Here is a 21616-nt window from a genome sequence, read left to right as displayed (position 1 = left end):
AAGTTATAATGTTTTTACATTGGCATTCCACTCAGATATGCCTTTTGATTGCAATACATACATCTTTTGTTTAACGCAGATGGCATTTTCACAATGATGTCTGTCTAAATGTCAACATAGTGACAATTATTTTGCTAGTTGTCTCATGTTAGCGCTTTTGTTAGTCCTGCGATTCTGAAACTTCAGTCTGCCTAGAAATTTCTTAATTGTGAGCGTGTACTGCATGTACAGTAACAACATGATTGTCTTTTAATTCATTCCAGTCTGAGTTTAGTTTGATTTCTTAATGCTTTCCTGTCAGAGATGTAGGCAGTGAATCTGAAATGGTTTAAAAAGCGATATACTGTACTCTCCTACTGTAACTCAGCCGTTGTATTTAAACAGATGTAATATAGGCAGTAAGTCTGTTACACTTAAAACTATACTCTGAGATATAAATACTAGTAGTGTTAGTATGACTTTCTTAATGGTACACTCTTCATTCAGAAGAAAAGCAACAAAACGCAGACCACTCAGTCCATCTCACTTATTTGGGGCCTGGCTTTTGATCTATCCCAGGAGCAGCTCTTCAATGCTCGTGCTTTGTAGTGAAGGAGGGAGTAGATATTTTCAAATGCTATCCATTCCTAAGTTTTAGATTGGCTGAGTCACCAGACATTTCATACCTTGGTGTTTTTTGGTCGGTCTGAACTGCGAATTGTACTACTGTCTAAAGTAGTTTGCGTGGCACTGTCAAAGGACAGTGTAGCAGGTATAAATGGGTGTTGTGTTGGCTGCGTGCAAAAGACTTTGCTTGGTTCTTGGTGTCAAGACTCAGGTTTCTTCTTGTAACTTTTAAGTTTTTTAACTTAAAAAGCGTAAAAAGATCAAAATCAAAATGAGGAGATCACAATTGTTCTGCTTAGCCCTGCACAGAGTAAGATTTGCTTTTATTCCTTACTTTTGTAGTGTGATCAGGTATCATTTGGTTCAGTGGCTTAACTGGGTTATTTTCTTGACCTGTTTTGTATTTCTACTTTTTGATTCTATGTTCAAATCCTCAAAGAACAAAGTACCTGACCCATTTTAGAACTTTTGAGCTCTTGGAATCTGTCCCATTGCCCTGCTTTTCTCAGGGAGTTGTGGGGTCCCCGAAAACGGGCATAAGCAGAAAAGGGGGTGCAGACAGAGGGCAAGGGGGGAGAGGGTCGGTTCACCCCTTGTGTGATCACCTCCCAAGAGGCAAACCCAGAACTGTACTGGGAGGTAAGATGGCATAACAGAACAGCTCTTTAACTCCAAAGCTTCAACCAGTCACAGACCCAGATCTAAGGGGGTCCTAGCCTAGCTCAACAACAGAAGCATCAGCCTCCCCTGCAGACGATTTTAGTTGGGCCACCTCGCTGAGCAGCTCCTTCCTCCAGTGCTCCAGTGTATACTGTACATACTCATTCCAGGCCGGGGAAGAATGTGTGGATATTAATCAGGGAAGGGGAGGAAGGAACGCAATAGAAGTTTGGCAGTAAATGTACTGTGCATGGAATTGACAGCACCCAGAAACCACGTTTCTCACGGATCGCTCCCGGAGGCTGTGAACCCCAGGAGCGAGCAGGTGAAGGACACAGAGAAGCGTGATAAGCAATAAAACAACTGCAATGTCTAATAAAGTTCCTTTTCCCCAAACTCCCAAGACTCCTGATGTGTTTTTCTGGGCCCGTGCACAGCGGTCCCGGAGATATTTTTTTTTGCGGAAACGTTCTGCAGCGCTGTGCTCTCTCCTGGCAGGTCTGCTCAGTCTCAGCTGCTGGAGCAGGTCACGTCAGAAGAGGCCTGTGGGTCCAGGCTGCCTGACCCTTCTCTTTCCTGTTACTGGCCTATAAACGCAATGTCAGGTGTTAGCTGATACCCTTCCTGTAAAAAAAAAAGAGAAACACAAGAATACGTATTAAAAGTGGGGTTGTATTAGTGTCAAAAAGGGCTGCTTTACGTAAAAGGCTAAAGGTGAACTTCTTATAGACTAAAAACCATTTTTACTACATAAGCAGCATTTTTAAACGAGGTCAGGTAACACTACTAATAGCCCGACAGCTTGTATATGACTCCCCAAGGCCACGTGAGATGGGGTGGAGGCGCTGATCTTCGCAATCTCAGTGTCTGACGTATTTTCGGTGTGTTTTGTATAAGTCCTCGTGCTTGGGCTCATGGGAAGAATACAGGGAGCCTTCACACCAGGCCCCATTGGCCACTGCCTGACAGCCACATCATAATAGGAAGAACAATTACTTCCTTGGGTTCTCCTCTTACAGTGCGGATGGCTGTAGAGGGAATTCATAATTTTCTCCACGTCTCCTATAAACAGACCAAATGGCGAGGACGATTTCTTTTCTTTCACTTCGCTCTCTTTGACAAACGGACTAAAAAAGGCTTGAAATCGGCCCCACAGGAAACACCATGACGTTATCTAATGTCCCCCCAGGTTTGAGCGTTCTTGCTTTTTATAACCAGTTGTGTTGGTTACAAAGAGCAAAAGTTCTAGAGACTGTTCTCAGTGGTGTTGCGTAATTTGGGAAAACTTTACCTTTTATTCGGTATAATACTCTCCCACCTTCAAACCTTGATCCTCCTGTTGCTGTTCAATAGGTCACAGTGTCTGATCACGTACCAGTGGGGGCCGAATCATTAAATGAATGATTCCATCGTCCCTTTCGTGGAAGACACTTCCCACTGATAAAAGGAAGATGGTTGCAGAACTGCGTCTGGTAACAATATTGGAACAAACAGAAATCCTCAGATCCCGATCATATAAAAAAAAAATAATAACAGTTACAAGACAACTGCAATTTAGTTTTTCAGAACAGCATCAAAATGTAGAAGGCGCAACGGAAAATACAGTTTAAACTCCATTTCACCATTATTGTGCATTAATCGTGGTTGTGTGTCCGAGTTATTTATGCTCTATATTAAAAAAAAAAAAACTCTAAGCAAATGTCCTACAGAGGCCTTGCTTTTGAGTGTGGCTGTGTCCTCAACAGGGCACAGCTATGTGCTCTTGCAGCTAGGTCAAGTCGACTGCCGCCGATGTGATGACCAGTGTGAATTTAGCTATTGTTCCTGCCACTATCTCTATGTAAAGTATAGAAACCTGCCTCGTAGCACTTGTCGATAGTTTTACATAATCACCCCTCTCATTTGCCATATTAATACAACTTTAAAAACTCTTCACATTCAAACAAAAAATGTTGAAAAGCCAGTATCCTTTCATAAGCAGCAGACCCTAGTTTCTTCCAGATGTGGTTTCTCCCATCACTGTCTCCATACCTAACTTTATTAAAACTCTCACATGTAGCAACTTTAGTCTCCAAGGACTTATGCCTACAGCTGAGACCAGTTTCTGGAGAGCCCCAGTCCAGCAGGTTTATAGGTGGCCTTAAAATCATCAATTTCTGAAGGCCAGGAACAATTTACCTACAGTATAATCAATTCAAGAGGTGAAGTGTGCAGTTACGTAATTTAGAGATCACTGGGAACCAAAAAACAGTGTATATTTCATTCCTTATGACAAGTCTTCCCTTCCTTGAAACAATACTTGCTTGATCAGTTGCTTAAACAAGTGTTCCTAATGTTTAACAGGTGATCTAGGGTGATCAATAAGAATAACTTCACTGTGGCTTTCCCAGAACAGGGCCGTCTTGAGGCATAACCTGTCAAGTGCTGGAGGTTATATCATACAAGAAGTATGGGAATGTGTCATTTTTTACAGTTTACTTTAATACTGTAATTTACTCGTTTACTGTAATAAAATGTACAGACATTCCCAAATGTTAGAAAAACCAAGGGAAATGTGGATGTGGTTTTGATGATCATTTTTCTTCTCACGTTTCAGCAGGTCTGTGCACATTCTACGACACTGGCGAACAAGATCAGAAAATGCTTCTCGTTATAGGCTCTTATTTCTTAAGAATTTGCCCTCTATATCTGGGGAGGGCTGGAAGAGAGTAGCGTTAGTTGTAAGGCATTTGCTAGTAATGCTCCAAAAATCACAGTAAAGGACAAAAGAAAGAGAAAATCTTTCAGTCCTCTGTCTGAATTTGAGTTAATTCTTGCGACTTGAGGCAACAGACTTTTCATCTCCTGCTGAGAGAACCTCCTGTATTTGAGACATAATTTTTAGTATTTAGTAGCTGGTGGCCATAGTAAGCAAGTCACAGCCAGCAGCCATATCACCCTGCAACTCACAACTAGCAACCCACTGAAGCTCAGCAGGTGTGAGCCTGGTCAGTACCTGGATGAGAGATCTCCTGGGAAAAACTAAGGCTGCTGCTGGAAGAGGTGTTAGTGGGGTCAGCAGGTGGCGCTCACTCTGTGGTCCATGTGGGTCCTAATGCCCCAGTATAGTGACGGGGAAACTATACTGTAAACAGACGCCGTCTGAGACGTAAAACTGAGGTCCTGACTCTCTGTGGTCATTAAAAATCCCAGGGCGTTTCTCGAAAAGAGTAGGGGTGTTACCCCGGCGTCCTGGCCAAATTTCCCATTGGCCCTTACCAATCATGGCCTCCTAAAAATCCCCAATTATTAATTAATAATTGAATCAATTGCTCTTCTCTCCTCCCCACTAATAGCTGATGCGTGGTGAGCGTTCTGGCGCACTATGGTTACCGTCGCATCATCCAGGTGGGGCTGCACACTGGTGGTGGTGGAGGGGAGTCCCCATTACCTGTAAAGCGCTTTGAGTGGAGTGTCCAGAAAAGCGCTATATAAGTGTAAGCAATTATTATTATTATTAAAGTGTTGTATTCTTTACTGTGTCTCTCAGTGAATGACACAAATATGGTTATGAAAATACATTCAGGTAAGGTAAGAAAGAAATGTGCAATAATCTGCTGGAGACTTGCAAAGCAAAGCAATTAATATTATGGAAGGTTGTTTGGATGTTTCTATTCTGTGCCACTGATTCTAGATATACCTCAGTTCTGCATCTTAGGGCTTTTCTGTCTTTTATTACAAAACAATACTGTTTTAAACAGTCAGAATATTATTTGGGTTTTATCACCAGTAATTAGCCATTAACACATGATTCAAAACTCTGAGTAAAGATCCTGGTTCTTGGATTGACTACAAACCGTCACCTTCTGGTTACTGTGTGATGCCCACCGGCACTAAAGACACCATGAGAAATGGTGCATACACGTTCACACAGACTCAGACACAAAACATGCAACACAAGGGACAGTCTTTTGAAGCAGGTCATGTTTAATAAAACAACATAGCCTTTGATGAGATCTGTCCGAGAGACTACTATCAGATATGAGATCAGTCTACTGCTTTTAATGACAATTATTTATTTTATTTTTTTTCTGAGTGATTTCTGCTTGGGGGCTGTAACTCAAAGCTTTTATTTTATTTGCAGGCACACAAAGCCGAACAAGAAACGGGAGTGTAAAGTTATCCACTCCTAATAAAAAATGGCCTTTGTAGTTGACTTTGTCTTGAAACCTCAGCCCACCACCATTAGAATGCAAAATTAGATCCTTTCTTGAGATGCCAAAAGCTGTTAAGAGAAAAGCGGTACTAACCCGGCCAGCATCTTTGAAAAGAAAGAAAGAAATGATAGTGTTTTATGGATTAAGCCAGTTGCACCAAACTACAAGGGCTTGCACAAAGAGAAGTATGCAGAATGTTTTCATTTAGGAGGAGGTGGAGGAGGTGATTAAATCTCTGGAGACAAATATATCCCATGGAGACCTACCATAGCAACACAGCAAAAGACCTCCTCAGTAAAATAAAGAGCAGTTTTCAAACGGCGAAGGATGACTGATTCTCCACCAGGCCAGGACTATAAGACCAGTCCTATTAATTACTACCAGTGCTGTTTGTCAGAATTAATCAAATGTGCTTGGCTGTTAAGGTTCAGTTTCACAAGGTTCAATCAAGTCAGAGCTGCTCTTCAAGAGTTTTCAACTCAAAAACTCCCACTCAGTAAAGGCCATTTCGGCCATGAAATTATATTGAAAAATGAAAAATGAAGCTACGATTAATTCACAGATATTTAAAGATAGTCAACAGATCGTCTGTAGGTGCTGTCAGCCTATGAAAGTCCACTGTAACAAGGCCGTACTAAAGCAATCAAGCACAAGAAATGATAAATCATGGTACTGTATCTCCTGGTACTCCTATGGTGCATTGTGTCAGAGCACACTGCAGACATGTGGACACCTGAGGAATCATCTTAACAACTGCACTAGAACTACAAGGTAAAAGAGCTTAAAACCTAAGACACCATCACACAGGAAGGATTTTGTAATGGTGGTTTTTCGGTATTGTCGTAGTGCTCTTAGCTTCAGGAGGAATTTCCCAGCTGCTCATGAGACCCCCTGGACAGACTCTGAGAACTCCCTGGCTTTTCTAAACCCCTGGTTAAAAACATTCAATAGAGAAGCACTGTTCAGTTTCTTCATGGCCTGATTTGGTTTTAATTCCCATTCAGATAGAGCTTTTGTGGAGTAAGGGGTTTTTACAATTATTAGGAATTATTTTTTTTAAGCCTGTCCCTTAAATCATTTTTTTTTTGGGGGGGCTGCATTTTTCCCATCAGTGGAGCCCACAGTACCATGTCCTCTCCCACTGTGAGGAGTTAAGGCTTCTTGGCTGTTCTCAGACATAAGTGACATACTTCAAAAGGATCTAATATTGTAAATCCAAGATAACCTCCTCTAAATGCAAGCGCACATGGCATTATTCTCCAGAAACAGTGCAGACAGTGGAACAAAGAGCAATCATAAATATTCTTGGAGTCCAAGACCTAATTACAAAGGAATACCACTACCTCTGTATATCTTTAGGAAATATTGTCATCTCCACAAAGTAATGGGAATTCGTATTAATACCACATTTTATCTATGCTACTAATGGGCGATCATATTACGATCCTAAAAAGAAATACATCCTCTTCTGTTTAGAGTGGGGTTCTTCTTTAAGGGCTCACAATTCATTATTTATGAACTTGTCAGAGTATTATTCCCAGAGAGTACTCAAGGCATTTTGGGGTTTAGGTAAAATCCCCCTCTGTCTGCTTATTTTTAGATTTAGATTTATTTTTTAGGCTTCAGTTACAAGAAATGCCCCCCCCCCCAAAAAAAGAAACTTACAAAGCCAAATGATGTTCAGCCTGTGTCTTCCTGCTAGTGCCTCACTGCTTGCCTGTCTGAGGTCATAATGACTGTGCTCCTTGATTCAGAGTAAACTGCCTACAGATTATGAAGCCATTCCAGATCACAATCCCACAGACTGCCCCTATCTGAAATGGCTGCTGACTCAAAAGCTTTTTTTAACAGCCGGTAACGAGATGACTAACTGACCAGAATCACCCAGATACCACACAGAATAAAATCCTCCCCAAACTAAACAGATACCCTGACCAACAGTGCCACCAAAGGACATTTAAACCTTAGTTTGATGCACAATGGCTGTTCCTACTCCAAGCGCCAATCTGTAATTTAGTAAGAGTAGACACTTGTGGTTTAATATCAGCCCAGTAAATAGCACTGCAAAAAGGATGAATAAAACTGTCAGTGTCAAAAATGAAGGATTTTCATGCTCCTCTTTGAAAAAGCCCACTGAAATCTTCTTTCCCAGTTTGGGACTGGTTCAGTCATTTCCACTGACCTTGCCTTTACATTGCAGTGAAGTCTCTTTGTCCTCATGGTCGCAGTTACCGAAGGGCATTTGGAGTTCAGGATATCAGTTGAACTTTACAAATCGGCATTCACCACACAGCTAAAGTACTTGATTAAACAATTTAGCATTTTTGCTTTAATGTACTTATACACAGATGTCAACTAATTATACACCCTTGTGTCAGCATATGACATACAGCCCACTTTGTTAATTTAAAGACTACTAAAGCCTTAAAGACTTTCCTCAGTTATCTCAGTTTTAATCTACTCTCTGTAAATATATGATGATGGGTCAAGAGCTTTGGGAAAAGCAAAATGTCTACATACTTTGTGTATTTGAATTCCCACAAACCCAGTTTGTTTTTCACGATCCCTTTTCCTTAATTTGAATCTTCGTTTGAGGAGTGTGATACTAATTTTGCAGGTATAATTAAAAACAACCTCCTTCTCTTACATTCCAAAGCCAATGTGCACCTTTTAGAATTAGAAAGAAAATGGAATTGGACTTATTCATGAGCTGTTTTGTGTTTTTTACCCATACTGTTAATTGTACAGGTTATTCTGGCAGAATATTGATTTATTCTGGGCTTTAGATATAACTGGACAGTGGCTACTGTGGTGCAGTGATTGATTAATTCTGGGCAATAGATAAGTATAGTAAAGATTTTGTAAAAAAGAATCAATTTAAAATTATGTTTGTATCTAATGGTAAGTAAAATGTGGATGAGTGGGTTGCTTACACATGACACTATGACTTTGCTGCTCTGAAGTCACTTGAAAGTAGAGAAGCAGAGGTGAAGTACAAAAGTTTGACTAGATCACAAAGAAACAAGTCCTCCTATTCAAGTATTTAACAACAGCAGGTGTAGTTGTTAATGTACTGTAGTATTCACCTGCATCTGCTTTTGAATTATCCACTGTTCTTTGCTATTATGGTTCCTTACCAAGAATGCTATAGATATTTATTTCAAGTGTTGCCTTCAATATTTATACAGTGAAATTCACTGAGGAGCTCAAATGTTTATATTGCAATTTGCAAGTTTTCTTTAGTTTGTTTGTATTAGAGTTCCCAAGAATGTATTCTTACTCTCAGACTAATTTAAAAACATTAAATTAGAAGTAGGAGTCACGAGAAAAAGTTACTGATACTTCTGGTACTTCAGTGGTCAGACCTATTAACAGTTATGGAACAGCAAAATCTGTGCAATGGATGGATCTTAGACAATGGATGTACTCATAGATTTTTTTCAATTTTTTTTTTATTTGTGGCTTTTTGCATAGGGCAATTTAAGCCAATCTTTAATTTTTAAAGACCAGCATTCTAGTGATTTTTCCTCTATGACTAAAGAATTAGAATTGGAAAAAATGTAACAGTATCCTCCTTTTTTGCAATTTTATTCAGGCAAGAACTCAGGAATCACTTTTCCAGTTCAGAGATGATACAGTTTGTTTAACTGATTTAAAGCAGATTTGTGGAAGGAGGGAAATTGATACATCTGTTAAGTCATATGAAAATGAACTGCTTAGAAAGATATGTTGGCTGAAATCCTTTATGCAGTGTGCAAATATTCTTGATACTACATTACACATATAACACTTGTTAACAAAATGTGTACATGCAAACAAATAATTCTGAATTATCAATTGCCACGATGTATTTACAGTATAAGAAAAGCCCATCATAAAATACTTTAATGACAGAAGTGTAAAATAGCTCATAAACAGTCTATGAAAAGTTAATTTTTGCACAGACATTTAAGCCTATTTCATCAACAGGTTATGCTCAATTCTCTCCCCCCTGTAGTTAAGACGTGGGTTCTGCTGTGAACCTGATTTGAAAAGGACAAATATGATTTTAATAAAGGATTTTAAGATGAGGTTAAAGTTGAGGCCGTCATGAATTGAGACCACATAACTATCTAACAGTATAAGAGTATAACTGTCTCAATTTGTGGCATGACGTTCTGCTTACTTATGAATGTAATATTAAGCGGATAAAAAAATTACAGCCTTTCATATGAGTAGGAAGAGATTTCTCTGAAGCCAGCAGTTTGCTGCTGGGGAGTTCAGCTCTTAAGCTCCAGGTTGGCAATACTCCTTGTGAACTATCGTATTTAGTAGAAACCTGCTGTATTAATATTCTTACATCTCATCCTGGTATGGTAATTTTAGAGCTCTTGTGTTAGTTACTGTCTCTCATTTAGAAATAAAAAATGAACATTATACTGGCGCCGACCAGTGCATTGGATGAAAAACAAACAAAAACTTTCCTGAACATCTTAATATAATGAAACCTTTATATATATATAAAACATTTCTACCAATTTGTACAAACAATAATATCGCTAAGACTGCCTATATACATGTCTCCCACCTGCTGGTGGTTTAATATATGAAGAGTAAATTAAAAACTAAAATTTGTTTTCATAGTATAGGTGGTCAACGTAAATAATCAGGTCAATAATTATATCTTACTTTTCTCTTGTGTCACAGACTTCAGACAAAATGTGACAGATTTATATCATCTTTTTTTTCCTTGGCCACCCCTTAGTGGAGTGGAGGTCAAAAATAAGGGGCCATAAAACTTGGGCATTTCTGTAATAATCCCATTTTGTAAGTCAAGAGAGGAGCAGGAAGCTTTATATTCATTCCTTCATGAAGCAATCAGTAGAAGGATATCTTTCACTGTAGCCATTCGCAAATCATTTTTCATATGTGGAGGGGAACTGTACCGAAGTGACCTAATATATTCTACTTAGCTGTTTAAAAAAAAAACATTACCCAGATGCTGTGTGAGAGATTAGGATGTGAACCATATGTTATTAAATCAATGCTGATCTCAATCCTGAATCTTACATATCAGAATTTCAATGTCCTGCACCTGAATTGTTGTTTCAGCAGCCTGGTACTAAATCAAACTCCTGGTGTCTGACAAAGTTTAGATTTCTTTCAAATACACTCAAACCAGAGAGCCTTTAGAATGGTTAGTTGGTCATAAAATGCCTGTCCCCCCTCCCACCTCCCTTACTCTCATTACCTCACGATGATCCTGGAATGAAACCCCCAACAACTGATTAGAGTCCCTCTGAGAGAAAGGGGGAAGGATTAAGGGAGCTTTATGCTCAGTATTTGTCACAGAAATAACTTGGCAACTTACAGACGCTTCTTCATAAATCTTCCAGCTCTGAATGAAAATTCCTGCCTTGATCAGCCACATCCTCTGTCCCCAGCGCTGGCTCTCCTCTGCTCGGGGAGCCCTTTGATGTTCCCCTTTGCCGAAGATGCAAACGGTTTGCTCGTTCATCACCCAGAAGCGGGGCTGAAGGGATGGCAGCTCCTATTCCCCCGGCTGCCTGACGGAGTTCAATAACATTTCAGCTCCGGAGACCCAAGAGCACTTGTCCCTCCTTACTTTTTCTGCCACCTCACCATGGTATAGCAGTTCAGCCTCCTTGCCTCCCTGAGGCGACCGTACAGGATGGACCTTCAAACAGCAACGTGAGAGAGGTGACAGGGCTGGGCAGCTTATTCTGTACCACACCTCTGTGTGGAAAAAAAATTAAATAAATGTGGTCCCAGTCTCACTTTTTTACAGACTTCTCCTCAGTCAGTATCCAGTTTCGGATATGTACTGTGTAGTTTTTTGTTTGCTTCACCGTTGAAACAGTGTTCTGAACGATCCGTTTGGGTGACTTCCCTGACGCTTTTGAGAATCGTAAATAATTGAATCGGGTACCCCCAGACGTCTAAAAAAAAAACTAAAGACTGAAAAGTCAAATGCTTCTGTTCTTTGAATATGTCAGAAAAGGACAAGACTTTCAGGAATGTGTCTGGTTGCTGGTCCTTGCAAAGGATTTCATAGTAGTAATATTTTTTTAACATAGTGAATAAAATGATATGCAATATTCTAAAGCAGGTCTCACTAGCTCATTGTACGATTCATGCTATAAATTCTACACTTTTCACTATGCCAACATCCCTTTTGCCTTTTTTATCACTTCCCCCCAGCCTTCACGATGCTTTAGGTTAATGTTTTTACAATCTGCATGTAACCCTGCAAGTCTCAACAGTGAATACCATCTGCCAGGTGTCTGCCTAGTCTTTAATTTTGTCTAAGTCTCTTTCAATTTCCTTTGCCACTTGAGCCGTGTTTCCATTAGTGTCCGAGCTGTCTGAATTCGTTTTTTTTGAAAGGCACACTGTTAATGTCAACTCATTTGCCCCAGCATAGACAACATCTGGGTCTTCACCTGCCTATTAGGAGCCTGTCTGCTCCATGGGTGCCAACCTCATCAGCTCAAGGGAAACAATGAAACAGTGTGTTGTTGGCTCGGCGGCCTTGATGCAAATCTCGCTTGTAAGTACTCCTGAGAACACCAAACCTTCTCTTTATTTGTTGGTGGCATCTCTGGCACTAGTAGAAGGTGCTGAGACTGTCTGGAGTTCAGTGTCTGTGATGGTGGTGTCCTGGAAGTTACTACCTTAAAATTCTTCTTCTGACCTTCTGAATAAGCAGTACAAATCAAAGGGGGTCACTTTTATTGTTTTTCCGGATTGATATACAGTACTGTAACCTGCTTCTGTTAATTATTGTAGAGCAATCAATCTTATGACACACATTATACCAAGTTGAGATGATGTGGGTTTTCCTGCCATAATTTCTTAATCTAAGTTCCAAGAACATTCAAGGAAAACCACCATTAGGCATCACTGAAATACATAGACTTATAAAACATGGAGTTGAGATCATTGACATACAGTACATTATGTTATATGACTGTTCAACAGGCTATTTTACCATGTCTTCTTCAAGAACCTTTAACTGTTCATTTTAACCCTGCCAGTTACCTGGGAACATCATGATCCACGTTACCTGAAATCTTGGTTGAGACTTCCTGTCTCTTATGATTTTAAAAGCTCCCAAACTGGACAACAAAGGACACTAAGAATGATCTACAGAAACTTGAACACACTACCAAGATGCCCCTTTTGACTGCCAAAACTTATACAAAATAGAACACATCTGAAATAACCCACTTTGAAGAATTGTTGTGCAAGAAATACATGTGGAGTTCAGAATGCTTTTGCACTTGTTTGATGGAATTTTAAGTGTACTTCCAAATGTGAGTCATTAATCACACAGACAGTGCTTATTATTTAGAGGCTACAGTGGATTGCTTCAGAAAAACTTAAAAAGGCTTTGTCTTCCCATGATCATTAAATCAAATGCATCCATCTCATGCCTTAAGCACATGTTATGTCCTATGCAAAATCTAAATATGTGTATATCAGAAATTTATTGCACTACTTACAGTACCTCCCTAGTATGAGAGATGCCTGAATGTAATGCCTATATCGAGTTAAGTTAATGTTTAACTGTTGCTGCAATGTTTTACATGACTAGTCAGAGCTATTTGCATGACAACTGTGAATTGTAAATTCAGAAGTTGATCTCTTTTGAAGAACTGTATTAGACAGCTGAGCAACAATGACCATGCTGACCTTTCAGTGCTCTGTCTCCCCTTTTCTCTTATTTGTAAAGGAAGAGCAGGTCAGTGCTATAGAACAACACTAATATCATTATCTATTGGCACTTACGAATGACTCCACTACTGCCCTCTACTGTGCTACACTGAGAAACACTTCTTGTACTGGGAAATGAACGATGAAGGGGAATGTGCAGTAGGTACGCTATTGGTTGATTTCAGGTATGTGACCTATAATCAGAATAAACTTAGGAGGCTTAGTAATGAATAAATTTAGTTTGTTTCATACGTGTTGCATAAATTCGTGCAAATGAGAATGTAACAAGTATTTTGAAAATCTACCCCTGGGTGTTTTTAATTAAATGTGATCTTTAGGCTCAATGTTTATTGGTAGGCAGAAAGATAAGCTTTAATTGATGGCTTTGCTATTAATGAAGCCTGTGCATGGGTTTCATGATCTTCACAGAGATCATGATGCCTGATCTCTACCAAGTCCGTTCTGATCTCTTCTTTTTTGATTTTCTCGGACACTTTAACATATTTAAACTACAGTAGCGATGGTCTCCTGTAACGCATATTATTGCTATTCATCACGCAAAGGTAGCTCAATTGTGTTGGATGCATCTTGTAATAGAAGGCCTTCTACTACTACTTCTTCTACTAGGCAGAAGGGAGGTAAACTTGGCCAGAGTGTCTCCTCTTTAACAACTTGTTTCAATTCAGACCATGTAGGAATCTGCAGGGTGCTGGCGAGAGGAAAGACAACACATGCTACTTTTTACAGAGCTACAGAAGCAGATGGTCATCTTAATTCAAGGCAGGGGTATGTGAAGACAGACCTTTTGATCTGAGTACCTGCCTGGCTTATCTAACCTCAGCAAGATTTCAGATAGAGCTGGGATGCTTTCCAGAGGTGATTGAGAGATAGAGTACCCCTGTCGTATTTTCATCTGGCCCCTACTCTATCCAGACTGGCAGGGTAGACTCAAGCCAACCGTGAAAGACTGATGTAATCACAACTTTAAAGCAATCTTTAACATTACCCCCTCATCTAGCTCTAAGACTTCAGTCTAAAAGCCCTGTCACTCATAACAAGATCCCTTAAGGATTCCCGTCTTCATATTTTTCCTTCTTCAAATCCGCAGTCAAGGAGGATACACAATTGTACAGTGCTCATTAACCCTAATTACAAAGTAATACAAATGGCTAAAACATTGTAATAACATGTATTAACCTCTTTGCACTCACGTTGAAAGAGTTTTCAGTATGAAATTAAAGCACGTGGCATTTTGTATGAATAATCTTGCAGAATGGCAGGATTGTTAGCAGCCAAAAAAAGAATATTCCTTAAGTGCAGTATCTGAGTCAGAAACTTTTGAATTGCTGTAATAGTACTTGCACATATATGCATGTTATAAATTGATACAAAAAGAAGCAGGCAGAAGCATTCTCTGTTAGTAAAATGTAGCTTTTGATTCTGGGCAGCAGGTTAGTCAAGAGTAGTCATTAAAAAAGCATTCTTTTTCATCAGGGTTTATGAATGACAGCAAATTGTGAAGCCAAATCCTGACTGACAAGGTAACTGCTAAACTTGTAGCAGCATGTCTTCACTTACTGAGTTGTGAAAGCATGACGCCTACATGTGTTCATCAGTGGCTGGTGACAGACTTTCTTTCAGTTATGTTTATCAAGCTGATTATTGTAAACCTAAGGACATTGTTAGGTTTTAGTCTCATTGGGATTTAAAAATGAACTCACCCCACTTATAAAAGGGCTTTGTTTCCCTCAACCCAAAAAAACAGAAATCATTTAACCCCCATTGCTTCCAGATAGTCCCCAGAAAAGCAGCCAAGAATGGAAATAAAAGTAAGGGTTGTACAGCAATGTGGAAAATATGAGACCTACAAAAAAAAAAACTTGGAAAACAATTTAAAATGTGGACACAAAAAGCTGTTAAAACCAGAATAAAAAAAAAATCAGTGAGTAAAAAGATTCGGTAAAATTCCTTGTGATTCTTAAAGGATAAAAAATCCTTAGCTGTTTCATTCAGATACTGACACATTATAAAGAAGGTACCCTTGATTCTGGGGTAGTGAAGCACAGAGGGTGGGCCTCTGGACTCATACCTGACCGATTGTTGGTTCAAGTCCCTGCTGCACACACTATGGCTGTACTTGACTGAAGTGATTCACCCCAGTGACTCCAGTCCACCCAGCTGTAGAAGTGGAGACCAGTATTGCTGGGAGTGAGGCGTGTGTCCTCTAGTCGGCTGTGTGCTGTGGAAGCAAGGATGAGCTGCTCTGGCACTGGTATGGACTTCACCCACTAGACATCTTTTACAGGTAGTTATTAACGACAAACAGGATGCTTGCACACACTCCTGCTGTACATTCTACTTGCTGGATTGTTTTTGAAATTGTAAATTAAATTTTAATATGATATGTTTCCTTTTAACTATGATTTTCCATTGGCACAAAATCACAAAAACTGTTTTTACAAACTACAACAAAGGATTGCAGGAATGTGGAGAGAAGATGTTGGTTTTCTCTGTGTTCAGCTAGACTTATGCCATCTTCTGCTCAGATGTCTACAGATCGTAGAGGCTTCACCCTCTGAAGAGAAACACTTCTGAAGTAAATGGGAGCTGAAATGGGGCTCTTGTGATCAGCGAAAGCTGCTGATTAAGTTAGAACAAAAGGAATTTTATTCTAAATTAAAACAGGGCTTTGAGTGCCACCAAAGATTAATTCTTGGGAAGAGACAAAGTGAAAATGAGTAAATTGTCATTGCAATAACTGTAACCCTAAGAGCTCTGCAGTCAAAGCTTCCCCTGCGATATCCCTGACACTGATTTATTAACCATAAAAAAGAAATAAAATGCCATGGGCAATAATGATGTTATTGATGTTACAATATGCATCAATGAATAATGATGCAATACTGACATGTCCACACTAATACTTTACAATGTACATATAGTGTAATTGTAGACTAAAATTATTTAGTTTAAGTAACATGTACAACGCATAGGACCATTTCCAGACTTCCTTTTCTCAGCATCTGCGAGGGCCATCTGATACATGTAGTTTCAGTATCTAGAAATACCTCTGGTCTGCATGTGGCTTCTAGCCAAGCATGAAAGCACAAATCAGTTGGCCGCTTCATCAACAATATCTTGAAAACTGTCTCGCTGCAGAGCAATGTGGTCGGGGGAAGACATAAATGGCACAGGAGGAAAGAATTCCCCTTCAGCGGGGCAGTGCATCAGCTCAGTGCAACCAATGGCCTCAATTGCATGTGTCCCAGATGACACTGTGCTCAATGTAACTGGGCTTGGCGGCACCAAACCCACTACTGAGAGTGAGGTCACTCGCCTCAGAACCGAGGCAGAGTAGAATTGTGCTGCAGAAGAAGAGCTGGTCTTTCGAGACTGTGCCAAAACCCCCAACAAGGGCAGAACAGAGCTGTGCCCATCACTTAAATTTAGAAGTACCTTTGGAAGTCCACCATTTGCCCTTAGAAGTTAATACGTGTAGTAAATGTGTGACACGTGTAACCTGAGCCTACTGTATATTTCAAAATTAAACCGAAGTTCTCCAACCAGCACCACGGAAATGGTCACCCAGTGAAGAATGCCAATTGGTGTCCGCCTTGTTGATATGTTTTGGAATAACAGGAATTGGCCATGCATCTCTTCATGAAATATGAGTACAATAAATGGTAAACATCAAAAGGAATGAAGGGGCGTCTGCCAGGAGCCCCCCCAAAAAGCCTTTTTTTTTTAGACTGGAGATGTTACAAGAGTTTGGGAAACCCAGGAGTTTGTGTCTAAAATTGTAACATGCAGTACCAGGCCAGGAATTCAATGGAATCTCTGACTCTTCCTCTCCAGTTTCCTTAGATCCAGATCACGACAGAAATTTTTCCCCCACATTTTTTCTGTCTGATGGCATTTGAGGTTTGAAGCATAATCATAGCTTGGTCTGCAGGCCAAATCTCGTTCTTTAAATACTGCATGAGATACAGTACCTTGGTTTGAAATTCTCTGTATGAGCAGTAACACTAGATTCGGATCACAAACGTCAGGTTTAAAGCTAGATAGATAGATAGATACTTTATTGATCCCGTGAGGGAAATTGCAGTGCAACAGCAGCTTAACACACACAACACAGCCACAGTGTAACGAATTATATACTAATAGTACAATACATACAATACAATACAAGAGTTACTCACAGTCCGGACACACAAGAGGAAACTAGAACAGAACAGTACACAGAAAATCGTATCACACGTATGAATATAAATATAGATGTAACCATAGATATAAATATAAATATAAATGTATTGCACAGGTCCCTGGCATATATTGCACAAAAGTGGTTGTAAACGGGAAAAAGAAAAAGAAAAAGAAAGAGAACAGATGTAGCAGTATATGTGTATATGCGTTTAGTCCAGAAACAGGTCACTGTCGCTGTTGCCTCTGCCAAGACGCAAGGTGGATGCGTTGTACAGTCTTATGGCAGACGGCAAGAATGACCTCCTAGAGATACTTCTACAGGTCTATAATGTATTCAATTAATTTATTGTCATCTTACACTTACAAGAGGTAGTAAAAATTAAATCTATCTTAAAAGAGTCTTCTATTTCAGTATTAGAGACAGGAGGGGTCTTTCATTATAATTAGAATAAATTAACCTTATTAGCTTTATACGGTATAGATCAGGTGGGTCTAAAATTTTAACATGCAGTACGAGGCCAAAAATTCAATGGAATCTCTGACTCTTCCTCTCCAGTTACCTTGTTTAGAACCAGATCACGACAGAGATTTTTCCCTCACACTTAAGGAGACTCCACGGCCGAAATATGTTTTCTTTCTTCTCTTTTCAGCTCGGAATAAACCTATTACTTGTTCCTTATATGGCGTATATCTATATAACACCAGAATAATTGTGCATTGAGATAATCATGGATTTTGTGTATGCTGTTGAGTAAATACAACTACAGGTAAACAATGAAGAAAGACTACATTTTAACAAATTCAAAAATAACAACCCCACCACTCCCAGCTGTGGTCTGAAAGCCTGCATTTAATTTAATTTTGTGAGCTTTGGAAACTTGCTTGTTATCCCTTTTGAAGGACACAAACCTGTCTCTCTCTCTCTGTAGCACACTTTTGACTTGACAGCGCTTGACATTTGACCCAACCCTGGACAGTCCTTCAAGCCCATCCTACTCCCACCCCTGAAGGCAGCTGAAAATATTAATCCCTGCTTTAGATTTCTATTGCATCTCTTGCAATGTGGTTAACATCACAAATTACATAAATACAACACAAGGCCAGACATTTTAAATACTGGGAAGACATCTTGACAGCTTTAGTTGAGGGAAAACAACAAACAAATATTTAAATAATGGGAGATTTATTTTACCATCCACGGCAATTCTGTTGCAATTTAATTGTCACGCACTGCTGATTCAGGCTTGCACAACCCAACAGAATTATGGCAGATATAGAGTGTTTTCATGTACTTCAAGATAGATTTCTTCAGAAATCCAAGGATTGGCTCTTATGGCAGGTTGGCAAACACAAGGTATTTTGCTCAAGTTACCAAGCAGCTCAGGCTGATCATAGGCAGCATTGCCAAACTGTGCAGCTCCGCACAGAGATTAGACAGCAAGCCAGAGCTTGGAGAATGAAATAGCTCTGAGAAAAACTTAAGTCCTCAGGGGAATGATTAATCCTCATCAGAAAGCAAGCTGCCAATCCAAAGATTAACCTAAAGCATCAACAGTGAAGTCTAAATGATTCCAATGCTCACTTTGCTGCTGGTTAACTTGGAGAGGAAACAGTAGATTTCTGAAACTGAACCATTGGACCCAGATGTTTGGTTCTTAAATCTGAGCTGTTGGCTTACAAAGGTATTTGGACAGAGAAATCATTGATTCTTACCACATTTTACATGGGTTTCAGAACTCTGCAACACAATGAATGTTAGAAAAAAATGTTAGGTTTGCATCAACCAAAATATTTTTCTTCCAATCTACTCAAAAGATGCTTTTGAAGGGTTTGCAATGTTATTGGATATGAGGCACAGTAAGCATGCCGATATTGTTAAGGGTTTGCAGTCAACATCATTCCTTGTGTGTGTTGTGTCGGAAAGCCTAAGAATGGGCAAATTTAACAGCTGATCCTGCAGCTGAACAAAACAGGAAGACGGCAAATCAAAATCAGCAGGACCAACTTGTTTTGTCTATTTTGCCTATGAAGCATGCTTTTTTATAAAGGTTTGTGAAACACAGATGACACCCAGAAGCTGAAAAAAACCTTTCCATGTCCTTTGAACTGCCGTCACAGGACAGGGATCTGCTGATGTTTTTTTTAAGATGTCTAACCTTGGAAGTGCTTCAGAATAATCTCTGGCGAGATTGTGCTGCAGGTAGCAGCAGCCACCTCTGAACTCCCGACCTGTGGTGTGCAGGATCAGGGCTCACCTTGCACTGACCTTGGAACAATCGGGGGTTGTTAAGCAGTGAAGGTTGGGTCTTATGGTGACGTCTTTCTCTGGGCTCTCAGGCCTTTGTCAGGGGGTGCAGAGAAGCTGTACTATTGTTATCTGACAGTTTTTGGGCCTCTCCACACCGTCCCCCAACCCTCGAGAGGCTGACTGTCCTGAGATGCAAAGAGCATGCCCCCAAAAATAAGTCTTCCTTCCCCCCCCAATCCCCTCCCCGAATTCTGCCTCAGGCAATTTCCTGTTCTAATCCTCCAAGGCCAGGTCTGCACAGAGCGCTTCAATTGCAATCATTGTTGGCCTGTGTACGGATGATCACCCATCCTGTCAGTCACAAGAGCTGAGGGGTCTGCTGACCTGCAGCTGTTCCGCTGAGATGAAAGGATGGAGGCACCCTCAGCCAGCCTGGCTGCAGACCCAAGGCCTTCGCGCAGGCGTTTCCCCTGCACTCTCTCACTGGCTGAACCGCTGCTGGGACTCGCTGCAGCCGTCAGCATCCAGCCTTTCACAAAGGTTTCAAAGGCTTCAAGACACAAAATAACAACACAGAGAAGAACAGAGATGCATAGTAACAACTGTACACCAAGTCGGAACTTCACAGCTCCTTTGAAGTCTTTTATTTTCTTTATCGAAAGTTCAAAAGACACCCACCTTGTCTTTTTTTTTAAATAAACCCTTAGCAGTATTTTTTTCAAACACAACAGAGCAATTAGGTCCATGCCACTATATCAAAATAAATCCATAGCGATGGAGGAAATCCTTTTAATAACTCACTGGAATGTTGAATGCCCAAAATAACGACACGGAAAATAGCTTCTGTACCAAAATCTAGTAATCATATCTACAAACAGCATTACAACTATGCATGAAACACCTGCATGCAACAATGCTATTTCTGCACAATTGTGTATTTATCGCTCTGAAATAGTATCATTTCTGCTTAAATACAGGTAATATATGCCTTTGGTTTTATACACACAGAAGACGTCTACAGTCCTATAAGGCTAATATATCCTTATATTATGATAGATCCTAGAAGACTATTAAAAGTTGACCATGAATGGAAAGTGTGGTTTGGTAGATATTCGAGTGACCCTGAAGAAATATTTGTTTCCTATCTTGTTGGCTCATCCCATGGAAAATGAGAACACTTTCAAGAAGAGAGAAGTGCCCCCAACCCCCCCCCCCCGCCCCGCAGAATTGCATGTGTAGCCTTGGAAATGGAGACACTACAGATTAATAGTAAAACCAGCAGTAATAAACTCCTGCAAAAAGGTTACAAGCAGCACCTTTGGTGATGAGTACAATCTCTTTATGGAGACTCTGGGCAGCCGTGGAAGACAGGGAATAGGTGTAGTCAGGCAGCCATAAAGATGATTCCTTGACTTCCCTTAACAGATAATGTTTCGTTTTTGATAAGCGCTTCAGGAGTTGAGGACATGCAGCCGAGAACAAAGTGTATGGAGTGGTTTGCTAGAAAGCTCTCACTAGGTGCAATATCAAAGGCTCACCTTTGTCACGCAGATACTGAAGCAGCTATGAGAAAGAAAATGAGATATTGTAGAACACAGTATTTAGCAATTCCTGTCATTCCCCCCCTCCGTTTCTTGGGGATATGTACAAAACACCATGTCAAACTTCCAATTTACACTTACAATTACATTCCAGAGATGCAATTCAAAATTTGTGCTGTCATCACTGAAATGCAGGAGATATATGCATTATATCATATACAGTAACAATTATTATGTGTGTCCGATCACACAGTGTCCTGAGATTTTTGACAAGTGCTGACAAATGATTAGTAGCACCAGCAGCAGAAGCCTCAGCTCATCAGTATGATACTGTGTCTGGCACGTGTGATCTCTCTCTGGCACGCCCTGTGCTCTTCTGTATTGAAACCAGGGCTGTCGATCACATGCTGGCTTTCTATAAGCTTGGGCTCATATCCCACCAGGTA

Source organism: Lepisosteus platostomus, chromosome 7 (genome assembly GCF_059453375.1).
Source record: "Lepisosteus platostomus isolate fLepPlt1 chromosome 7, fLepPlt1.hap1, whole genome shotgun sequence".
Lineage (NCBI taxonomy): Eukaryota > Metazoa > Chordata > Actinopteri > Semionotiformes > Lepisosteidae > Lepisosteus > Lepisosteus platostomus.
Note: the sequence above shows the minus strand (reverse complement) of the source record.